Here is a 25,188-nt window from a genome sequence, read left to right on the forward strand (position 1 = left end):
GGGGATCTATTTTTGCATTGCAGGGGGCCTATTTTTGCTGGTGGGAGGCCTATTGTTGCTGGGGGTGGGTCTTATATTGCTGGGGGGTCAGTTATTGTTATGAAAGGTCTGTTGCGGGAAGGGTCTATTGTTGCTGGCTGCTGGAGTGTCTATTGATGATGGCTGTGGAGAGATCTGTTGTTGCTGCTGGGGGGGGGGGGGGGGGGCTATTGTTGCTGATGGGAGAGAGAGGGTTGTTTAGGTGGCCCATTGCTGTTGGGTGGATCTATTGTTGCTGGGGGAGGCTCTGTTGTTACTGGCTACAGGGGATATATTTTACTGCATTTCTTGTTAACAAATTCCATACAAATTATTTATCATCACAAAATGATACTTGGTTCTGTATTCTTTAAAAGGGCAGTAATGGGAGATGGGTAGGGGTGGAACCAAGGAATGGTAATGAGAGAGGAGTAGGGGTGGCAAAAAAAGGGTGACTCAGAAAGGGGGAGTTCCTACACCAATGCTCTGAGTAAAAAATGCTCTATATATAGGCATGTGGGAACTGCATGCTGATAATTTATATGATTACTTTCTTATGTGAGTTAGCACCCCTCGTGGGCAGAACTTGAAGCCAAATTACTTCACTGAGCCCTACGCTGGAAGGATAACTTCTTTTCACTTGCCAGTGACACCTGTCCTGACACAGACTACAGAGACTTTTTGGGAGACAACGAGTGTGGAGTCTCTCTACCAGCTCTATCACGAGCTAAACAATACACTCTACTTTATCAGCCCAAAGGCAAAGAGGGAAGCTGCTGTATACGTCACAAGGCCTCACATACCATGGCCCAGCCTCTAAGCCCTTGTATACACGGTCGGAGAATCCGTCGGAATGTGTCCTATCGGACCATGTTGTCGGATAATCTAACTGTGTGTGGTATGCATCGAACTGATTCCGTTGGAATATCCGTCGGACCCAATTTTCCAACTTGTTGGAAATATTTTCCGACCAACTGGTTCGATCGGACATACTCCGATCATGTGTAGAGAATTTTGATCGGACCAAGTGCCACGCATGCTCAGATCAAATTTCTACATCAAAGCTATTGGCTACTAGCCTGAACGTAGTCTCATCGTAACGAAATTACGTCATCACGTTCTGAATGATTGGATTTTTCGACAACTTAGTCCGACCGTGTGTATGCAACAGTTTCGGACAAGATCCGACGGGCAAAATCTGACGGACAAGATCCGACGGATTTGGTTGTCGAAATCTCCGACCGTGTGTACAGGGGCTAACAGGGTTCAATTAGGCAGCAGGCACTAATATAAGGACCTTGCCACTTCGAAGGGCAAAATCTGACGGACAAGATCCGACGGATTTGGTTGTCGAAATCTCCGACCGTGTGTACAGGGGCTAACAGGGTTCAATTAGGCAGCAGGCACTAATATAAGGACCTTGCCACTTCGAAGGGCAGCCATACAGACACCAGTTCACCCCTCCGACAGAACCTCTGTCACTTGCCACCACCACCCAAGCTGGCTGCCCCTCCTTCCCTTTTTTCTCACTCTACCTTACTCAAATGGTTAAAGCGGAGGTCCACCCTAAAGTGGACCTTCCGCTCATCGGAACCCTCCCCCCCTCCGGCGCCACAATTGCCACCTTTCAGGGGGGAGGGGGGGTGCAGGTACCTGTACAGTACAGGTATCTGCACCCACTTCCGGGATAGCTCTCTGCGGAAAGGGGCGTAGATTACGCCCCTTTCCGAAAGTCCCCCCGCTGCCTGGTGGGAAACACACGGATCCCAGAGGCAGCGGGTCAATCCTTATTGCGCAGCGCGACTCGCGCATTCGCGGTAGGGAACCGGGAAATGAAGCCGAAAGGCTCCACTTCCTGATTCTCATACCCAAGATGGCGGCGGCAGCACCCGAGAGACGATCGAGAGATCGACTTCGGGTGCCGACATCACAGGCGCGCTGGACAGGTAAGTGTCACTATTTTAAAAGTCAGCAGCTGCAGTATTTGTAGCTGCTGGCTTTTAAAAAAAAAAAAACGCGGAGTCCCGGCGGACTCCCGCTTTAACATGAAATATTATAATTCATGCCCAGTTCCCATTTACTGTAGGAACATTCTCTCACCCTCCTCTCAACTGAACCAGACCAGACACTGTTGCTAATGTGGCCAGCTGTGTAATTTCACCTGTTTGCCCCCACCGCTGAGCACTGTGTGAGGAATGGTGACTTTGTGAGGAAACTTCATTCACTGCTATGTTGGGCAAGGTGCTGCACTGCCTGGCACCACAGTGTGATACAGGCCGGTGCACTGCGATAAAATGCAGCGCTAGGCTGTGTCGCAGTGTGTTCCTGCGGTGACAGATGTTTTACCCTGTGGTGGTCACTGCACATAGTGGGAGTTGGTCCTCACTCCTGCTACATTACATGACAAAGTAACAGAACTTTAAGCAAAGACAATGGTGCACCAACACAAATGTATGGTATTTAATTATTAATCTTTATTAAATCACTTATAAATAATATTACAATTTATTTAATTATCAACATGCGGACACAACCAAGAGTAGGCATGTGTAAATAACCAATAAAACCAAAACTCGAATTGCAGTATATCTTCTCTTATAGATTTGGCTTCTTCCTCTTATTATTGTTGTTTCATTAGAAAGAAAACATAAAAAAAGGATTTAGAGTATTGATCAAATTTTAAATAAAAGCAAGAAAGGGTTCCAGATATGAACAGGTGTTTATTGCTCAATAGCGGATCCCACAGGGTTTACCTAGACTAGGAGCTGTAACCTCTAATTTCACCTATAGCTTCCTCTGCTGACATCTAGAATTGTACCACAGCTGTCAGGCACAAAAAATGCCTACGCAATGAATAAATTAAAGCCTATCCAAATCCAGGAACACAATTATATATTGTAGCTTCCTAGTCCTTAGATGTGATGGCTGCATTGGTTTTCTTTTTTAGGATTTTTTCCCCCTTTATTTTCACCTAGTGCAGGCATGTCCAAAGTCCGGCCCGTTGGCCATTTGCGGCCCGCTTTCCGGTTTGATGTGCCCCCCATTTGGAATTTGCATATATACGTATATATATTTATATATATATATATATATATATATATATACACACCTGTGGCCCCCAAAGCTTGAGCGTGTTATGTTTTTTTTTTATGCTGTTAATATACCTATCTTCTTTAGCCTGAAAAATCCTGAGCGCTACGCTCATTCTTAGTATGAGCCGGGGCGTGTGGCTGGGCTTGTTCACAAGCCTATGTGCCTGAACAGCTATGAAGCTGAGAGAGCGAAGAACCAATCACAGGCACTGTGAATATTCCTGATCTCTGCAGATGCAGAGATCGGGGATATGTCACTGTGCCTGTGATTGGCGGTGGCACTGTCAGCTTCCTTGCGGGCTCGGGCGCATAGACTTGTGAACACACCCAGCCACACGCCCCGGGTCATACTAAGAATGTGCACGGTGCTCTGGATTTGTCAGGCTAAAGAAGATAGGGTTTATTATGCTGTTAATATACCTAACATGCTTGAGCTTTGGGAGCCACCGATGTATATACTTGGGGGGCCACATCAAACCGGAACATGGTTCCTTTCCTTGAGAGAGTTATTAAAAACACAACATGCCTGAGCTCGTTACCCTGAGCAAAGTGTATGTATGTATGTATATATTCTCTCTCATCATATATTGTTATGATATGAATAGTATGCTGTTTACAATAAACTTTGCATAAAATATTTAATTTGCATTTAATTTTAATTGTTCAAAAATGCAAGGCAAAATAGTCGGCCCTCACGCATGTTCCCTTCATGAAATCTGGCCCTCTTTGAAAAATGTTTGGACAGCCCTGACCTAGTGAGTCTGCCTGGAACATTCTTCCTGTCCTTGCACGGCAACATTCGCTTACCATATTGTAATTATGGAGGAGTAGCGGTGTCACCTTATGACGGCACTTTAGAAACCCTTCTTCTCCATAGCGTAGAGCAGCCTGTCTCAACCTTTTTAATCAAGAATAGCCCTTGAAATAAATTTGCAGACACTTTTACAGAGTAAAACATCACTGATATCATGCCAAAATGACATTGGCTTCAGAATGATGCAAGGACCATCAAAAGGGAGGCCAATCACTTACAGCTCAATGAACCCCGACCAACCTATAGAGTTGTGAATGGCTGCCAAATGGGGTTTTGAAGTCTATAGAGATAAATGGGAACAATGTAACTCAGGAGACTGCACACAGGCAGAGTCTAGAGTTCAACCTTTTGAGGAACGTTTGAATTAATTTTTAGGTCTTGGGGAACCCTTGCTAAAACCAATTCTTTGAGGGTCAGTGGTAAAAATGTCTCTTAAATTGGTGATCAATGGAAAGAATGTTCCTTACAGAATTGGTTAGAATTCCTGCTTACAGAAAGTTAAAAAGATCATTCGTATCCTGCAGCTGGTACTGCCAAGTAGCACTGACCCCAGAACTATGGAGGCATCATCAAATAGGAGGTCAACCAGCCACAGCTCAAGGAACCTCTAGAAACATCTGGTGGAACCCAAGGGAGTTATCAGCTGCCAAGATTTCTGGCAGAATCATCAGGAACTTTTTCAAAAAGAATGGTTGGAATGGAATATTTAACAGACCAAAAGGGAGAAAATCAGAGTCGCTGCTTGTTAGGATTTACACACACTTCAATCGGTCACGCTTTGAGGCTGAGTTACTAAAGGCAAATAGGCAAACTGAAACTTCCCTTGCAAAGTGAACAGCCTAAATGGCTTTTGTAAATCAACCCCTTTATGTTCTACTAGTATGCTATCTGCATACAGGGCCCCTAGTACTGCTTGTTCTTTTGTTGAATCATCAATTCTTGTCCTGATATGAAGAGGGAAAATCTCCCCAATGGGGACACTGAGAGCAACTACACGACCACTCTCTCCAAAATAATATAAAAGGTGTTAGCTGGCCTTAGCCTTTAATTATAATCTCTTTGTTTTACTACCAAAGGATAAAATACCCAGCATTAGATGTGTCTCCTGTCTCAAAAAACCTTTCCAAAATACTTACCAAAGGCATATTTGGCAAAGAACCCATTGAGCTGAACGGACTCATCACTGTGGAACTGAAAAACAAGGGTATTTCCTGTGGAGGTTAAGGTAGGTATGGTGATTTTGCCACAAAATTTTCCTATCAATGGGGAGGTGGTCTTTGGTCCATTGAAAATGAGCATATAGTCAAAGCCGCATGTGTTACTGTACTCCACGTTGAAGTCTGTCACATTTACAGAGACCTGTAAAGGAATTAAAACATAAGATTATTGGACAATTGCACTCAGCAAACTGGGTGAACTTCCCTGAATAATTTCAAGTGATAAATGGATCAACTAAGTTGTTTTTTTCTGACCAGTCTATGCCATTCTTTTAAGATTTGCATAGGCATGTATGCTTGGCTGAACAATCATTGCGTCAGCTGTCACATCTATGGGCATGTTTGGACAATAATGGATAGGCCCAGAGAGTCCCTATCTAGTCCATAAAGTAATACGTAGTTCACCATCTATTTTGCTAACAATCCTTTCAGTTCCAAATATATATCACAGAAATACATTTATCCACATCCACCATCCCATTTGACCCATCCGTGTTTCTCTTTAGCATACTTTCCTATACAACACTCTTTCTTAGCCTTTTTAGCACGGAGGAATATCTTTCTGGTCCCAGGGAACCCCTACTAATAATTACTATATCTACAGCTCATGGTACATTAGTCTGGTGGTCACCGAGAAGAGTGCGCCTGACATTGCTGGTCAATTGGAAGAATGCTCCCTACATTGGTGGTCAATAGGAAAAATGTTTCTTACATTGGTGACCAGTGGGAAGAATTCTCCTTACATTGGGGGTCAGTAGGATGAATTGTCCTTACACTGTTAGCCGGTAAGAATTCTCCTTACATTGGTGGTCAATTGGAAGAATTCTCCTTACATTGGTGGTCAGTAGGAAGAATACTCCTTACATTGGTGTCCAGTGGGAAGAATTCGTATGTTGTTGGCCAGTAGAAAGAATTCTCCTTACATTAGTGGTCAATTTCTTTGCACCCGGCTCCTAATCTCCATGCAGGGCGCCGGACCAATGGATTACTGTGGGTTTTTTTTTTTTTTTTTTTTTTTTAGAAGCACATGATCAGAGCCTGATGCTCTAATTGGCTTTGAAATGGGTGGGCTCTGTGCTCCAAGCCACTCACTTAAATTAGTATTCGCTAATGTCTTTCTGATTCTTCTCCTGACCAATCAGGACCCCTATTAGCTGGGAGGAGAAGCAATCGGATTAGCTGGTAGGAGAATCAGTGGGGAAGCCGCCTGAGAAGGAGAAGCAGCTGGGAAGCCACTGAAGCTGCCGAGGAGGAGAAGCAGCTAGTAAGCCGCCCGGGAAGCCGTCAAGGAGGAGAAGCAGTGGGGAAGCCACCTGCAACCAGGATGGGGTAAGTAGTTTCCCTCCAGAAAAACAATTGAGCACCAGACACTACTGCTCCTTACATTGTTTGCCAGTAGGAAGAATTCTCCTTAAATTGGTGGTCAATGGGAAGGATGCTCCTTGCATTGGTGGCCAGTAGGAAGAATGCTCCTTGCATTGGTGGCCAGAAGGAAGAATGCTCCTTACATTGGTGGTCAATGAGAAAAATGCTCCTTACATTGGTGGTCATTGGGGAAAAAGCTACCCCTATCAAATAGCTAAAAAGATCGTTGGTGTCAATAGTTACTCATCTAAGCTGTTTATTGTTCAATGAACCCCTAGCAACCTCTGGAGGAACCTTAAGGTTCAATGGAAACCTAGTTGAGAATGGCTGCTCTACACTCCGTCCTTTGAAGGACATGATGGAACAGGATAACTTATGATGACACAAGGCTCACTTTTCACCCACCGTCACTTGAACTACTGAAAGAAGGTTCTCTGTAAGTTGTTTAGGAACCAATTTTTGTCTGCTTCTACAAATCTAGTGAAATGTAATTCCAGATTATATCATATTGTTTTAATACAACAATTGTAATGAATAGAGCATAATTGTTACCTAAATAAAGCTCTCATGTAAAAGTTAAATTATAAACCAGGAGCCTGTTTATTACTATACAATACGCTGTAGCCTTGTGATGGACCTGCTCATTTCTTCCCCAGATGCCCTCCTATGTTGAGTAGGATGCCGTGCCATGTATTATGTATGTATAAACTGATCATTGGCCTGCTGTAGGTTTCATCTTGGCTGAGGTTATGTGTCCTCACTGCCCAGCAGATATCCAATTTCTGGATAAAACCCAGAATCCCGCAGCAACTGTCATCCTTTAAAGATTTAAGACTAGATAGATCTACATTAACGGAAAAATTGTATTATTGGAAAAGTTTCGTGTTTTTAAGTATAGTTTATATTCATTAGGCCTCATTTAGACAGGCAGTTGGGGACAGCAAAAATGTGTGGTTGAGCCACGTTATTGCCACACGACAAGCACCCACCCCCCTTAAGCTTCAATAGGCAGCAGGTGGGGGTGTTTACATGCTGCCATCACAATGCTTTGCACCCACAGCAAAGTTTACTGGACATGCAGCAATTAGCGGGTGACAAGCTCACCAAATGCAACATACTCAAGGAAATGGGGGAAGCACCACCAGCGCCCCGCAATGCATGTGGTTGAGGTGCATTTGTCAGAAATAATGGGGTTAAAACAGACACAGAGGAGGCGTTGCATCATTTTCTCGTTGCATGCCAGTAGCCTCTGAAGAGCAGTCTACACACAGATTGGGCTCCAGAGGAAAGGGAGGTTTAGACGCACATCTATATCCATCCTTAGGCTGGATTCACATATATGTGGCTGCGATTTGCAGTCCGGTGCCCCGTATGTTTCGGTTTACCGGTACATGTGCAAATTTTTCCCTGAATTCGCACCTTAACTGGACCCAAAAACGCACAGGACTCTTTTTGAAACTGCACAGAGGCCATCCTGGACGTGTGTGAACCAGCTCCATTGTGAGCCAGTCCCATTTACATGTCATTCGAATTTAATGTGGGTTATATTTGCAAACTTAATATTTAGGTTTGCAAGTTTCACAGTTCTTTTGCATGTTTTCATTATTTTTGCAAAAACCCTACATTAAAATACACATTTAAAGCGGAGTTCCAGCCTCCTTGACAATAAAAAAAAAAATAAGTACACCATGATTCTTGTTAGTTGCACTATATAATTACTGCTGTACAGTAAGTGTAAACCTTCCTCTTACTTACCAATTTGTCATTATCCACAGCATCCCAGAAGGCAGGCAGTGACCAGTTATGATGTGGGCATCTGAAGCCAGTTCCTATTTGCTTCGGGATTCTGAGCAGCTCACTCATGCCTGCGCAGTAAGGACACTGCGTGGCGCAGAATGATGTTTACAGGCTGCCGTAACAATGTCGGCATCGGCATCATTTCCCGCCCCATTGTTATGGCAACCTGTCCATAAACCCAGAACGTTCTGTCTAGAAATACCGCAAGATTTCATTGTTAGCCATTCTTAGGACTTCTGGGATAGATGATGGCGATATCCCGGGAGTCCTAGGGAAGTGCCTAATGACAAAAATCACCTAGGCGGCCGCAGGAGGTGCAGACTGCACAGAGAAAAAGAAGATATTTAGCAATAAAATAAAATGAAAAATGATTGCCATTACATTAGAGCTGCATGATTAATCGTTAAAGAATCAAGATCGTGATTCAACCCCCTCGCGATCTTAAAACAGCATTTCCTCGATTCAGTGGAGAGCCTTCTCTGCTCACAACTGACAGCTGTCAAAAAAGCAAAAAACAAAACAAAAACTGACAGTCTGCCAAGTTTGACAACATAGTTTAGGCGGAGATAAAAGAGAAACATTGTAACACTTCGTTCTTTTAGATCAAAGGAATAAACTTTGGTCTGTAAATGAGGTCTGTTTAACCAATTAAAGACTCAACCTTTTTCTGACATGAAAATGTGTGGGGTTTTTTTGTTTTATTTTTTGGGCAGCGCTCTTTTAAATGCAATTTTTTTGGGGGGAAAAAAACACTTTGATTAAATAAAAAATACGAAACAGTAAAGTTAGCCCAATTTTTTCAGTATAATGTGAAAGATAATGTTACGCTGCGAGAATCGTGATCTTTATTCAGAGCAAAAAAAATATCAAGATTCTAATTTTAGCCAGAATCGTGCTGCTCTACATTACGTACTGTTCTGCGGGTGGGCATTGATCATGAAAAAATGGGTGGAACTCCGTTTTAATGCAAGGTGCTCTCATGCTACAGAAAGCTCATTACCAGATCCCCACCAAATAAGACCAAATTGAACAAGTACATTGTTAGGGTTTCAATAACCTGTCATTTTGGGGGGCGTGGCTTGAGCGCGCGCGGCGATGGACGCTTAGACTGAGAGCTCCGCTACCCAGACCGGACAAATAGCGACTACCGGACGATCGCTTCGCCGCCATCAGCTCCAAAAACATCTACGTATCTCCCCTGGACCTCCGCCACAGCGATGTCTCGCAAGCGGTACCAGGTAAAAGGCCCGAAACGCCTGGAATCCTTCTCCTTTCAGCCGCGCAACAAGGCCCAAGATGGCGCCGCCAGCACAGCACGGGCAGCCCTGAGTTACACGGACCTCCCTGATGACCATCCTCAGGACATTTCATCTGATCTGCAAACGACTTATCCTCCTGACTCATCTCCTTCAACCCCGGCATCGCAGAGCCCAGTGAAATCGAAGATGCGGATGGATCCTCACAACCAGGCCTCAGGCACAGTGAGTACCGGCCTACATAATGCAGCTGCTATATCAGATTTACAATCATCCATTGCTCAATTCCCCACTACTGGTCAACCGGTTCTTGACACGACTATGAAAGATATGCTTTTATCTTTACAATCGTCCCTAATGTCCAATCTCTCATCTCTGATCAATACTTTCTCCCTAGAGCTGAAACATGTGGACAATAGAATGCAGTGCTTAGAGACTAAGATGGGGGAATGTACTGACACGGTCAATGAACTGATTGATGCATACTCTGAACAAAGAGATGACGCTCTTTGCATCAAAGCTAAACTCGCGGACCTCGAGGACCGCTCACGAAGAAATAATATAAAAATACGCGGTATTCCGGAATCTATCCAACCCGCTGAACTGCATAACTTTGCATCCACAATGTTTTCCAGCATGATACCTGAGCTCACGCCTGTTGAACTCACCATTGATAGAATTCACAGACTGCCAAAACCACGCCATCTTGAGGCGGATATACCCCGAGACGTGCTCCTCAGGGTCCACTTCTTTCAGGCGAAGGAACAATTACTTCAAAAGGCTAGAGAGCTGTCTCCATTACCTGCGCCATACTCCACTATCCAACTGTATGCAGACCTGTCTCAACATACACTGCAATTGAGGAGGCAGTTACGTACCATAACTAAAGCCCTGAACAATCATAAGATAGCCTACAAATGGCGTCACCCAGCGACCATCCTGCCCAGCCATAATGGTATTCCACACACCATCTCTACACTAGAAGGTGGACTGAAGCTCCTCCACGCATGGGGTATCCTAATAGACCCCCCTCGCCCTCAACAGGGTCCTGATGGCCAACACAATCCATTCGTCTTTGGCCCCTCTCGGGAGAAAAACAAACCTGCACGGCGGTGAATGACATGTCCGCCCTACTATGTTCCACAACTATTATAGTCCGGTCTGGAGCTGCGGCTATACACCTGTTTATTGAACTTTTCCCCACAAAATAGTCAGTTGCTCGCGAAAGCGGTTAGATACTGACATCCTTGCATTTTCTTTTGTTTTTATTGTGTTTTATTTTTCACCACTTGTTCATAGTCCAGTGTTTTCTTCTCCGTTGGTACATTTTTTCTTTTTTTTCATTTTTTCTTTTGCCGATATCGAAGGTCCTCCTTGAGTGTTTGACACACACACTCCACACCTACGGCCTGCTACTATCCTGACACCTCGCCTGGTATCTTCATTTTTATTCCAACTGCACTGCCGTTCTCTTCCATTTTGTTTCACTAGGTCTTTTTGAATCTGCTCCTATCGGACCCGCTACTGCCAGCTACTATCCTAGACTGGGAGCTGCTACACCCGGCTACTGTAAGTACTCAAGCTAACAACACACATCCCTCCAGCATACCATGGGCATCACCATCCTTTCTCTTAACGCTAACGGACTCAACCACCCTGTAAAACGTAACTCTCTTTGGAAATCAGCTCTGGCACACAACTGTGATGTTTTATGTGTCCAGGAAACCCACTTTGCTGCAGACGCCACACCTAAATATCAACACAGACTGTTCCCACATGTCTTCCACTCCTCTTCCTCAGAGAAGAAGCGGGGAGTATTGATAGCTATAAAGAACACGGTAGTATTCACGATGCACGACTACATTGCGGACACGGATGGGAGATATATTATACTGAACTGTACCATTAACAATGTATCCTATACTCTTGTTACAATTTACGCTCCTAACCAGGGTCAAATGACCTTTCTTAGGAAAACATTGAAAAAAGTAAGAAAAGTGCAAAAAGGTCTTTTACTAATATGCGGAGACTTTAATCTAGTCCCAAATAACTCAATAGACTCCACAGCGGGTTCCAAACGGTATGACTCCCCCTTGGAGTCTTTTATTGTTTCTAATGACTTGTATGATGTTTGGAGGTGTTGTCATGCGAGCGAGAGAGATTTTACGTTCCTCTCGCCGCGTCACAACACCTACTCACGTATTGATTTGTTTTTAGCGGATAAACGAGTTCTCCAGAGAACTTTGGGTTCCAGCATCCACACCGCCACCTGGTCGGACCATGCCCCCGTTAGCATTACCATCTCGGATGACTCCTACCATTCAGATTCTTTTATATGGAGAGTAAACAATTACCTCCTTACTTCACCACAATTCTCCGGTCAACTCAAGAAAAGTTTAGAAGAATACTTTCTGCTTAATCAATCCTCAGTTTCCGACCCGGGGGTGGTGTGGAATGCTCACAAAGCGGTCATGAGAGGTGTGTTCCTCCAATTGGGGGCGAAAGCCAAAAAACAAAGAACCCAGAGGTTAGATACACTCACGCGTGACATTGCCTCCGCTGAATCCCTAAACAAAACCAACCCCTCCCAAACAATCCAAGCTAAAATATTTACATTACGTAACGAGCTTCGATCACTGTTACTGGAAAGACAGGTAAAAACGTACAAATTACTTAAGGCCACATCCTACAGTACCAGTAATAAAGCGGGTAAAATAATGTCACTAAAAATCAAAGGACATAGAGATAAAACGAAAATCCCGTATCTTTACCATCCACACTCAAACGAAAAACTACTTAAACCTAAATCCATAGCTGATGCATTTAGCATTTACTACCAAGACCTTTATAACCTTAGCGAAGACTCAAGCTGCACCCAACCTACCCCTGAATTAATTCAATCATTTCTTAAAAACTTGTCCCTCCCGACTGTGTCTCCAGAACAACTCTCAGAATTAAATTTGCCCTTTTCGATCACTGAGATCATAGCAGTGATAAACAAACTTCCTTGTGCCAAATCCCCAGGCCCGGACGGCTTCACGGGGGAATACTACAAACAATTCAAAGACATACTAGCGCCTGCTCTATCCCAAACACTCAATCTAGCAGCCAAGTCCGCATCCTTTCCAAAAGAAATGCTTACTGCCATGATAGTGACCTTGCCCAAACCAGGGAAAGAACCTACATCTCCTAAGAACTTCCGTCCCATCTCATTACTAAATATAGACTTAAAAATCTACGCAAAAATGATAGCCAATAGACTTGAAGACATCCTACCCTCCTTAATCTCCTTAGATCAATCTGGATTCACCAAGGGCCGCCAAACGTCAGACGCCACAAGACGATTACTTAATATCATACACCACGCAGAATCCTCTAAACTCCCCACCATTCTCCTATCCCTTGACGCCGAAAAGGCCTTTGACAGGGTCCATTGGGGTTACTTAGCAGCGGTACTAACCAAATTTGGAATTATTGGCCCAATACAAGATGCTATACTGGCTCTATATTCTTCTCCCTCGGCCAGAGTATTCTCTGCGGATGTCCTTTCAGCACCCTTTCAAATCTCTAATGGCACAAGACAGGGCTGCCCACTCTCACCCATCATTTTTAATCTAATTATGGAACCTCTTGCCGAAAGAATTCGAACGAATACTGAAATCACTGGCATTCCCCTCGCTGGAATGGTCCACAAAATTAACCTATTTGCGGACGACGTGATCCTTATGGTAACTAACCCTGAACGATCCCTCCCGGTCATCCAAAAGACACTCGCCTGGTTTAGCGCTGTGTCGTATTATAAGGTAAACGAGTCCAAATCATATATCTTGGATTTAGGTCTAGACCCTTCCGTTAGCACCCGTATCAAATCATCCTTCCCTTTCACCTGGGCAGAAAAGAGCATAACATACTTAGGTATCCAGTTGACCCAAACTACAAAATCTCTATTTGCTGCCAATTATCTACCACTCCGAACCAAACTACAATCAGACCTCACCAAATTAGCGACCCTTGAATTCTCTTGGACAGGGCGCCTAGCGGCGTTCAAAATGCTACACCTTCCTCAAATTCTTTATTTATTCCGCACCTTACCCATCCCGCTTCCCCTTAGCTATTTTAGATCTCTCCAATCACTACTATCCAAATGGGTCTGGCAAGGTAAGCGTGCCAGATGCAGACATTCCCAACTAATCAAACACCGCCTAGCTGGAGGCACAGGCTACATTGACTTCCAGGACTACTACATGGCCTCTATCCTGACACAATCCAAAGCATGGTCCCCACTATCTCCTAGCTCTTCCCTATGGGGGAAAATGGAAGCTTCTCTGATTCCAGGAGGCAACTTATCCTTGTGGCTATTCGCCACATGCTTAGGGGCCAAAACCCCTAACAAAATCTCTCTGCCCATGATAGCAACAATTAAAACCTGGATAAGATTCACCCAATCAGTAAAATCTCACTCCACAGGGGTAACAGTTCATATCCCTATAGAAACCCTACTGATGCAATCGACATCCTACGAGTGCTGGAAGTCCAAAGGTATAACTTCTCTAACAGATCTTATCGACGGCGAAACCATAAAATCATTTCCGACGTTACAAACAGAATTCCGCCTCCCAAACTCCGATATCTTCTTGTATCTGCGCACCAAACACTGCCTCGCGTCACTTAAATCATGGGAATGTACGCTGCCTCGTGCAGTATGGCTTTTCTACAAATCCGCCACGGTACGTACCAAAGGTATCTCCCTCTTTTACAAATTACTCCAACATAAAACTACCTTTATTAAAACAGCGGCACTACTACGCTGGGAAAGAATTCTGGACCGCACATTTACGTTGGAACAATGGGAGATAGCTTGCCAATCCACCTATGGAGCCACATGTTGTGCCTCCCTATGGGAATTAGCATACAAACTGACATACGGTTGGTATTTGACTCCTGACAAACTCTCTAAATTCGACTCGAACAATGATGGAACATGTTGGCGAAAATGTGGTCACTATGGGAACTTAATACATACCTTTTGGAGCTGCCCCAAACTCCAGGGCTTCTGGCACTCAGTATTCAACCTCATCTATGTAGTTACCAAACAATCTGTACCAGAATCTCCCCATTTAGCCCTCTTATCCTTAACTATTGATCAATTCCCTAATCCGACAAGAAATATCATAATTCATATACTGTTAGCGGCGAGGTTAACTATAGCTCGTAAATGGAAGAACGTGGATCCTCCCACGCTACTGGAGGTAGTTCAAACTACCCAGTCGCATTACTCACATGAAACTATACTAGCAATTAAACAAGGTCCTAAAAATAAACTTTTTTCCAGATGGCAACAGTGGAAAGACTGGGTCAGCTCCTCTGACCTAACTTCTCTCTTTAAATCCTAAATCTTTGAAATGACTTTCGAAAGCAAACATAAGCAGAGAGGCGGGGGACCTCGCTCGGGCACAGCATAGATCCCTTAGGGGGTGCCCGGGCGAACATCCTCCTTCTCTCAGGTAATGGCCAATTTTCACCGCTTTCCTGACCCAGTCTACCACTGTCCTAGATACCAACTAGCTCATCAACACTTCTTTGTATCTCAGGGGTAAACTCACCCCACTGTGTGTGTCCCAGGTTATTATTACTATCCTAGTTAACGGACTAGAAAACTCCTGTTATGTCTCACTAGCGTTTTCTCAACAATGAAGATGTTCTATGTTCTTGTTTTTTATTTTTTCCTCTCTTATGTTATCTCTCGTTTCTCTATGTTTAACAGTTCTATGTCTTAAGAACAAACGAACCATATTACTCATTGTATAACTTCGTTTGGACTATATGGTTACCAGATTCTATGGATATATCGCTTATGATGTTGTGACTTATCACATGTGCTACCGTTTGGTTAAACATGAATGTATATCCACTGTCACCTACTTATTGTATTATGAAAAACTGAATAAAATCTTTTGAGAAAAAAAAAATAACCTGTCATTTTGTGTACTCACTTGATAACCAATCGGGCCGTCACTACCCAGGTACAGTCCATATAGGCAGGATAGGCAGAGGGGTAGTTGGGAGTAGAGAATGTGCCTGTTGGGTTGCTCAGCACTGAGCCACAGGTCACTAAAATAAGGAAAGTAAAATTACTGAAATGCAATCCAATCAAACTAAAACTATTTAACAAATAAGAGATAAGATAGAAACAAATGAAAGATATTTTTGCAGTCAGACCCCACTGAAATATACAGCAGCCTTGGTAAAAACATTTCAGACATTCCAAAAAATGACCGCATTGGACAGATATCCATCATAGGAGGCGGGACAGGGCGTAACTGCGAACCAAGTAGACAGGAGATCTGGCTCTGTCTAATCCAGCACTGGTGAGCCTGTAGGTGGGCACTGGTGAGGCTGCCATTATGGGCAATACGAGGCTGCAGGTGGGCACTGGTCAGGCTGTAATGATGGACAATGGCGAGGCTGCAGCTGGGCACTGATCAGGCTGCAATGATGGGCACTGACCCTTATTTTGCCTCAAAGTTCTTTATTTAAAAAATAAGATTTTGTTCCTGAAACCTCCCCTTAAAATTAAGGTGCGTGCTATACCCCGATAAATACGGTATAACATGGTTATTATTTTAATGAAAAAATAATAATTAAAGCTTTACAAGACTTGTTCATTTTTGTCTATATTTACCATGAAATTTTGAATTGGAGTGTGTAACCCTGTTACATGTGTCATTCTCTGTTGTCCCATTGTCACATACTAACAATCCTTTATTTGTGAAACCCTGCGTGGTCACTAATTGGAATGTAAATTCCCTTACTTTTTTCTCTTTCTTTCGAATTGTGTTTTTTATGTCTGTTTTGTGGAAAAACGCAATAAATACATCTAAAAAAAAATTAAAATAGACAGACCTCGATTGACATTATAGCATACACTTACTGTATGTCAATAGATTACAGAAATGGATATAAGGACGTGCAGCCTTCAGCCAAAGAGCTGACCAGTAAAGGGTCACAATGCGTGTCAGATTTTTTTACTGTCTATGTTCCTGCGGAAAAGATTTCTCTATATTTGTCCCAGCTGCCCAAAGTTGGATTGAATTTTGGCCAGTTCAGTAGGGATGGGCTGATTTTGGATTCATCTATGGCCGCTCCTGCTCAACAGGAGCATTTAGAGGCAGAAACCCCCCACCCCATTACTTGCATGCTCAGAAGTTGGTAATTTTTGTATGGAAAAAAAGGCAAACGTTCATACACGCACATTAAAGGGGTTGTAAAGGCTTGTGTTTTTTCACCTTAATGCATCCTATGCTTTAAGAAAAAACTTTGCACTCACTGGCCCCCTAGCCCCCCCCCCCCTCCGTTTTACTTACCTGAGCCCCGAATTTCCGTCGGCGAGTCCCCGCAGTCCTTTTCTCCACAGGTTTCTCGGCTTTTGATTGGATATGTTAATAGCAGCGCAGCCATTGGCTCCTGCTGCTGTCAATCAAATCCAATGACGCGGGCGCCGGGGGGCGGGGCTGACTCCTGCATTTGGCCTCTATGGACGCCAAATGATGGATTCGGTAGCGCGCCCGCAAGGTAACCACCTGGGGAGAGAGCTTCTCCTAGGGGGTTATCTAATGTAGGGAGGAGCTGCAAGAGCCGCCAGGGGACCCCAGAAATGGATGTTCAGGGCCACTCTGTGCAAAATGAGCTGCACAGTGGAGGTAAGTATGACATGTTTGTTATTTAAAAAAATAAACGATCCTTTAGTATCATGTTAAGGTTAAATGCATTTAGGCGCGTTTGCAAATGAATGCATTTTTTTTTTTTTATCACAATAAAGTTTATTAAGAAGAACAAAATCAATACAGAGAATAGGTTATATCAAAATAGAAAATACAAGAAAAAATAGTATGAGAATTATGGGCATAACTTTAAGACTTATAGTTATAAGGATAATGTCTGAAATCTGTAAACACATGAATAAGGTTGATACATTAATTAGGCTTGAAACAAGAGAAGTGTAAAAATGAGATTAGTCATGTCATATCAGAGTGGTTCTCATGTTAATGTTATAGTGAAATTAAATTAACTAGACTCATGTTATAAGGTGTAAATAGTTTTAGTAGATAAGTGACTATGGAATCAAGAGCAAGTTCTCAAGTTCAGTCTCCAAGTAAGAAATTGGGATCCCCGGGATCAAATCTCACATCGTGAGAGTGTGGAAAGTCTTTGTTTTGGCGAAATTCCGCCAAGGTTCCCAGATTTGTGTAAATTGAGTAGTAGATCCTTGATTTATGGCAATGATTTCTTCCATATCGCAAATGTGTTGGATTTTACGAAGCCAGTCTCCAATGGAAGGAATGGATTGTGTATTCCAATGAAGTGGGATCAGGTGTTTAGCTGCATTGAGAAAGTGTCTGATCAAGGATTTTTTATATGTTTTGTAGGAAAGATCAGTTAAGTGTAGCAAACACCAAGCTGCGTCAAGAGTTGCCTGAGAGCCCGAAATAGAATTGGTCCAATGTCGGACTTGATTCCAGAAAGGTTTCAGACTCTCACAGCTCCACCAGACGTGAAGGAAGGTGCCAATCTCAGATCCACATCTCCAACAGGCCCTGGAAAACTGGTGTGACCAGTAGTGTTTGGTAAGTGGTGTGATATACCACTGTGTACGAATTTTATATGAAGTTTCTTGCATACGTGTGCTGAGTGCACATTTGTGGGTGAAGACGTTTGCTTTTTCCCATTGACTGGTGGAGATCTGGATGCCAAGATCTCTCTCCCACTTGGCTTTGTATATATCTCTACCATTTCTGTTTTGGGTAAGCAACCACTTGTAAAGAATAGAGGTTGTTTTTCTGGTTGGGGTTTTTTTTTGACATATTAGTTCAAACGGGGTCATGGGTCTGAAAATTGCGTCCTTGTGTTTATTATTGGAAATAAAATCATGTACTTGTATATATGACCATTTAGATAAGGAAAGGGAGGTGAAAGTCCCATTTATATCTTGTCTGGATCTCAGTTTATTATTTTGAGTGCAGTTTGTAATTAATAGTGGGTCAGAAGGGAATGTAATGTACATCTTGGGGTTATTAAGGCCAGGGATAAAATCTGGGTTATTAGCTAATGTCGAGAGAGGACCTGGGCTGGAGGATAATCCCAGAGGGACTGCCACCTTGTGGAATATCTTGAGTGTGTTGTTGATAGTGGGATGTTGCTTTATTAAAAGCGGGAGGTTTGGATAGCCTGACCAGGGGAGATGTGGTATGTTTAGGGTAGAGTAGGATTTTTCCAAGTTAACCCAGTCCTTATGTGCAGCATGGCAATGCCAGTCAATAATTCTGGATAATTGTGCGGCCTGGTAATATTTCCTGAAATCTGGCAATCCAATCCCTCCCTCCCGAATATGTGAGTTTAATGCGTGGTTTTTTGTTTGCCCACAGGAATTTTCTTTGTATTCGGGAGAGTCTTGTGAAGAAAGATTCTGGTAGCTCTATCGGTAGGGTGTGGAACAAGTATAGGAGTCTAGGCAATATTGCCATTTTCAGGATTGCAGCTCTGCCGAACCAGGAAAACCGCCCTTTTGTCCATTTATTTAAATCTGCTTCTATTTTTGTCAGGAGAGGTTGAAAATTGATTGAATATAGGGAACCCACGTTCCGGGAGAGGTGAATCCCAAGGTATGTCAGGGAGTTTGGTTCCCATTTAAATGGGCAGTTGGATTTGGTCAATTTCTCTGTTTTTTCGGATCTAGATTTAGGCCCAAAGCCTCGCATTTTTTTTGGTTTATTTTAAAGTTGGAGATATGGGAGAAGTCTTGGAGTGTTTTTAGGAGATTGGGGACAGAAATGTGTGGTTGAGTGATGTAAAAAAGGAGATCATCCGCGTAGGCTGCGACTTTGTATTCTGTGTTATTCAACTTGACTCCGTGGATCGCTTCTTGTTTGTTTATTGTTCTTATTAGTGGTTCTATCGACAGGATGAAGAGCAAGGGTGAGAGTGGACACCCCTGTCTCGTGCCGTTATTGATTAGGACTTTGTTAGAGAGGGAACCATTTACTTTAATATTAGCACTAGGATTTGCGTAAATGGCATGAATCCACTTCATTAGATTTTGTCCAAATCCTACGTGCTCGCACACCCTGAACATGAAGTCCCAGGCGACGCGATCGAAGGCCTTCTCCGCGTCCGTGGACAAGAGAAGGCCTCCGATTCCCCCCCCTCTCCATCCTGTGAATTAGGTTAATGGATTTGGTGGTATTATCTTTAGCCTCTCTATTGGGCATAAAACCCACTTGTTCAGGGCCTATTAAATTGCTTAGGAGAGGTCTGAGTCTGTTGGCGATAATTTTAGTTAAAATTAGATTAAGAAGTGAGATGGGTCTATAGTTTGTGCATTCTGAGGGGTCTTTGTTGGGTTTAGGGATAATAGTTATATGTGCTGCTAGAAATTCACTGGAGGGTCTACTGCCTGAAACGATGGAGTTGAGTGCAGTGGTCAAGTGTTTTGTCAGGATGTGTGCAAAGGTTTTGTAATATTGGGCTGTCAGCCCGTCTGGACCTGGGCTCTTCCCATTTGTAAGATCGTGGATAGTTTTAGACACTTCTGCTGTGGTGATCAATGATTCTAGAGATTCAGTGTCCGTGTCTTGTATAGAGGGCATTGCGCAGTTAGTTAGGTAAGAGGAGATAGCTTGATCTCTCGTGGGAAAGCCTGATTGTTTTCTTGTTTGTGTTGGGATATTATATAGATTTGAGTAGTAGTTGTGGAATGTTTCTGCTATTTTTCGCGTGTCATGGGTGATGGAGCCATTTCTAGTGCGGATCCTGTAAATGTTGTTTGCGTTCAAGGTGTCTTTAAGTGCTCTAGCTAGGAGTTTCCCTCCCTTGTCTCCATGTTCGTAATAAAGGGATTTTTGGAAATATAAGTTTCGTTTAGTTTTATTGTCAAGAAGGTCCTGAAGTTCCTTCCTGGCTGACGTGAGTTCTGTAAGGCTTAAAAGGGCCAGGGATCTTTTATGTACTAATTCCAGTTTGTTGATTTTTTGGGCTAGGTCAAGGAATTTTTTTTCTTTCTCCTTCTTCTTTCTGGCCCCCCATCTGATCAGTTCTCCTCTTATGACAGATTTGTGTGCTTCCCACACTGTCATTGGAGAGGTTTCATGGTTATCGTTCTCAGAGAAATAATCTTTCAATGTTTGGAGAATTTGAGCCTGAACATCTGAGTCTGCCAGAAGTGAAGGATTTAATCGCCAACTAAAGGAGGAGGGGCGATTATTGTATAAATTGAGTTTTATCGCTATCGGGGCGTGATCGGAAAGGCCAATCGAGCCGATTTTGGCCTTGGATAGGTTTTGGATGTCTCTTTGTGTTATAAAAAGGTGGTCTATTCTAGAGTATCTATTATGGACCGGGGAGAAGAACGTGTAATCTTTCTCAGTTGGGTTCAGTGATCTCCATGTGTCAATGAGGGTGAGGGATTTTAAGAGAGTTTTGATTTTTTTTAGGGTGGAGTAGGCTATGCTTGATTTGCCTGTAGAGGTGTCTAGGTGCGGTTCCAAGGGGATGTTAAAGTCGCCCCCTAGTATGATGCAACCTTCTGCGAACCCCTTAAGCTCATCTACTATCAGTTTACAAAAGGTTACATGTGAGGAATTAGGAAAATAAACGTTTGCTAGCGTGATCGGTTTATTACCTATAGTCCCCTTTAGAAATAGGTACCTGCCATCTGGATCTATGAGTTGATGTTGGATATCTAATTTAGAGTTCTTGTTTATGAGTATGGAGACTCCTTTTGTCTTGGCTTGGGAGTTTGTGGCATGATATGCTTGTGTGAAGAGATTGTTTGTTAATTTGGGAACTTGTGTGCTAATAAAATGTGTTTCTTGTAAAAATATAATTTGAGGGTTGCTCTTTTGAATTTCGCGTAACAACTTGTGTCTTTTTGCAGGTATGTTTAAGCCATTCACATTGTGTGATATTAAAGTAGGCGTCTTGCCTAGATCTATGTATGCCATAATTAGAGTTTAGGATAGGAAGGAAGGGAAGAGAGAGATAGGAAGGAAGGGAAGAGAGAGGGGAGGGATGGAAGGTTAGGGTTATTAGGGGGAAGAGGGTTGAGTGGGAGTAAAGAAGGTTAAGAACGGGAAAAGTGGGAGTGGGATGAAAACTAGGAGGAGAGAAAGGGGTAGTAACGTATGTGACGTAAGTGTAGTAACAATCAACTTAACGTCAGTAAAACTGTGAAAATGTTTATGAGAGGATAAAATCCAAAGGCACGTATGTAATGAGAAGATTGTTCACTGTGGGGAACGTGGCGTGGACCCACTGAGAACAATTACTTTTACAATATTAATAAGTAAATAACAACAGTATACAAAAAATTTAACAATTGAACGTCATGAAAAACCGGCAGAGCAACGGCTCTCTGAAAACAAAGGGAATAACGAGAAACCCTAATAGTATAGTCCGGGTGGACAAGATGTTTACGGCAGTGGGCATGTCCACTGGTCCTGAGGACATGAGTAAGGCCTGTGTGTTAAGCCTAGCGTCTATGGGAGGCTGTGGGAGGTAGAAAAAGAAAAAATGGAAAAATGGAAAACAAAAAAGCTGAATAGCAGAAGTTTCCCCAAACGTTCCGGGTAGTCAATTACACTTGCGGCCACCATCCGTGAGGAGTTGCAGAGCCGTGTGTCTTCCAAGGTGTAATTAATAGTTTTCTTATACGTTCAGTTTGTTGCGCCTCTCATCTGTATACAGGAGGTTTAGATTTGATATAAGGAAGTGTGAATACAGCCCCCTTAGAATGGGCCTTGTGCTTGCAGTATATTGAAAGGACAAGTTAGGGGTGGCTTGTGTGTTGTGAGTTATGTGGGCTGTGGGTTTAAGAGAGAAGGACACTTGGGTGGTCCGGGCCTCCATCTTTATCAATTGAGAGACGTTAATCTTAGGTGGGGGTTATGTTGCATCTCGGTAGAAAGATGAGAAAGTAGTGTATAGGATAAACATAGGGGTTGTTACCTTAAAGTCTCAGCTGAAAATACTATCCGGGCAGTGTGGATCCTCAGTGGATCTTTTGTAGTTAGTCAGATCATAGGTGAGAAAGGTACTGGAGACCTTTGGTCAGTCGTCGATTTTCCTGTGGTGAGAAGAAGTTCTCCCGCTGATTCAAAGATGCTCCTCGAGGTGTTGTTCAAATATATCTTGTAAGGGGAAAAGAAAAAGTTAGAGTCTCCAAAACAGGAGTGAAAGGATGTAATGGGAATGTGAATTCAATTATGTTTCTGTGATCCAATGCTGCCATCTAGTGGTTAAAACATAAAAAGGCATGTTGTAAATAGGTGGATATGGCAGGTTTTCAAGGTTGCCTCTTCCATAATGAAAAAATTAGAAAATAGAAATTAGAAGAAGAAAAAAAAAAAAAAAAAGAAAAATAGGTCAATGGTGAAAGGGTGATGCGCAACGGTCCTCAGTCCAGTGGGATGAAAGGTATTTTAGCGGCCATCTCTAAGTTTGCTGGCTTTATGTGGAGGTGTGGAAAGGTTGAAATTGTCATATAATTTCTGTTTCTTTCCACCTGGCCCCTTGACAAATGGTGATTTGCTGGGCGTAGTGCGGGAGGGGGAAGCTGTAGCAGCGGCCGAAGGGGGAAGCTTAAATTCTTGATACCATTCTGGAAGTTCAATGTGCTCAATTTGTAGAGAGGTACAAAAAGTGGGGAGCTCATCTGGAGTGCGTAGCAGATGAACTTTCCCATTGTATGTAACCTGTATGGCAAAGGGGAATTTCCATCTGTATTGTATTCCTTTTTCCCTGAGTACATCGAGAAGTGGTTTGAGAGCTTTCCTATTTCTGAGAGTGATAGGAGAGAGGTCCTGGAATAGTTGTATTATAGCGTCGTTGAACAGAATCTGGTCATTTTGTCTCGCTTTTTGAAGTATTTCTTCTTTAAGAGTAAAGCTTGTGAGACAGCAGATAATGTCCCGGGGAGGTGCAGGCTCGGGTGCTCTAGGCCTGAGAGCTCTGTGTGCTCTATCGAATTCAATAGGCGATTCTTGGGGCCTTTCTAGGAGCCTGTTAAATATTGAGCATAGGGCAGGTTTAATTTGATCAGGGGCGATCGTTTCAGGTATTCCTCTGATTCTGATGTTTGACCTTCGTCCCCTGTTGTCCAGGTCTTCTAAATGCCTGTTCACGTGAATTAAATGTAGGGAGTGTTGGTGTGAGATCTCTTCAAGTCTTTGAATGTCTCTATCCCTCTGTCTGCCTGCTCTTTCCTCCGCCGCCATTTGCTCTGTCAGCATGATAATGTCAGCTTTGAGGTCAGTGATGGCTGTGGAGAAGGAGGATTTAATGTCCGCAGCGATCTCCATCATTGCTGCATGTGTTAAAGGGTGGTCAGTAGGTAAGGAATGTCTTACCAGATCCTCGGAGTTCGATAAGGACTCTGAATCAAAGTCTTCTTCTTCCTCCTCCCTCGTGCTCGCCTGCGCCATATTGGATCCCGCCGGCTCTCTCCTTCCCTGTCCTTGGGACATAAATATGTCCGGTATCGCTTTAGTTTTGGGCATTCCCGGTGTTCTGGGGAGGTTGTGGTGGTTTCCCCCTTTGGTAAGTCTGCCCATGGTGCTTCGTTCGTCCCGGAAAGCTAATAAAACCGCTGCTCTACACCGGAGCTCTGTCTCAAGCTGCCATCGCTCTCGTGCGCCAGGCCACGCCCCCATGAATGCATTTTAACTACCAGAATAGATTAATATTCTACCCAATAGAATGCATTAATGCCAAAAGTGCAAATGCGCATACATTTATGGAACAATGTGACTTTAGGAGCGTCTTTAAGCTGCATTTTCCTTCCCTAGAGCAAAAGCGTCCAAGAGAGGAAAAAAATGTCCTGTGTGCATGAGACCATACTGATATAATATACTGGTCACTGCTGCTGATCTGATTCCATGGCAGTATTTCTGAGCCACTGATATAGAATAAGTATAGAATTAGGTGCCCCGTCCTCATTCTGCTGCTTCAGATCTGCATGCTTATCCCTGCCAGTGACACCAGTGGCCAGCCTCTCATAGCTGATGCGTGGCGCAAAAGGCTGCACAACACTTGTAACACACAGGTTTCTGGCTCTTTGTAGGCAACAAATAGCATAGCTTAAAGTTACTCTTTAAAGGGCTTCAAAACACATAAAGGTGGATGTGGATCTTATATTTTTCCGTCATGGAGCATTGGTTAGGTTTGTTTCCTGAACTTCGGCAACTCTGCCAAAAAGTTGGGTCCCCCAAAAAGCACTGTGACCTTCACTGAGAAATCAAATGAAATCTACAAAGAGTGCCAGTCCTCTTGGCAGTCCATGAGTTTATTTTATCTTGTATCAGCCCCTGAAACGCATTGGCTGCCCATCATATTCTTGATGTTTTAATTTTATTAGCAGTAAATGATTTTCATTCTTAATCCAATTAATCTGGCACTTTATTTTGTTGATTTTCATCAGGGATGAAAAACAAGCAGCAATTTTCTTTAATAATAGAAGCTTTCTAGTATACTCTCCAAAGAAACGCCACTCTCTGGGTGCTGCAGCCATCCAACACTTCTGGGTGTGCCATATAGCATATTCCCTGCTGGCTGCTGTGGTTCCATCCTCCAACCCCCTA

At 43.3% G+C, this 25,188-nt stretch overlaps 1 long non-coding RNA gene across 1 annotated transcript; it reads right to left on the reverse strand.

The window, feature by feature from the left end:
* Positions 1 to 5,152: 5,152 nt before the first annotated feature.
* On the reverse strand, positions 5,153 to 22,947 carry LOC143942358 (uncharacterized). Its single transcript, XR_013264761.1, has 3 exons — positions 22,559 to 22,947; positions 15,553 to 15,670; positions 5,153 to 5,283 (listed from the first exon to the last, which is right to left on the reverse strand). It is a non-coding gene; the product is annotated as an uncharacterized LOC143942358 (long non-coding RNA).
* Positions 22,948 to 25,188: the final 2,241 nt, after the last annotated feature.

Source organism: Lithobates pipiens, unplaced genomic scaffold (assembly GCF_037356315.1).
Source record: "Lithobates pipiens isolate NorthernLeopardFrog02 unplaced genomic scaffold, aLitPip1_a1.2 Scaffold_10, whole genome shotgun sequence".
Taxonomy (NCBI): Eukaryota; Metazoa; Chordata; class Amphibia; order Anura; family Ranidae; genus Lithobates; species Lithobates pipiens.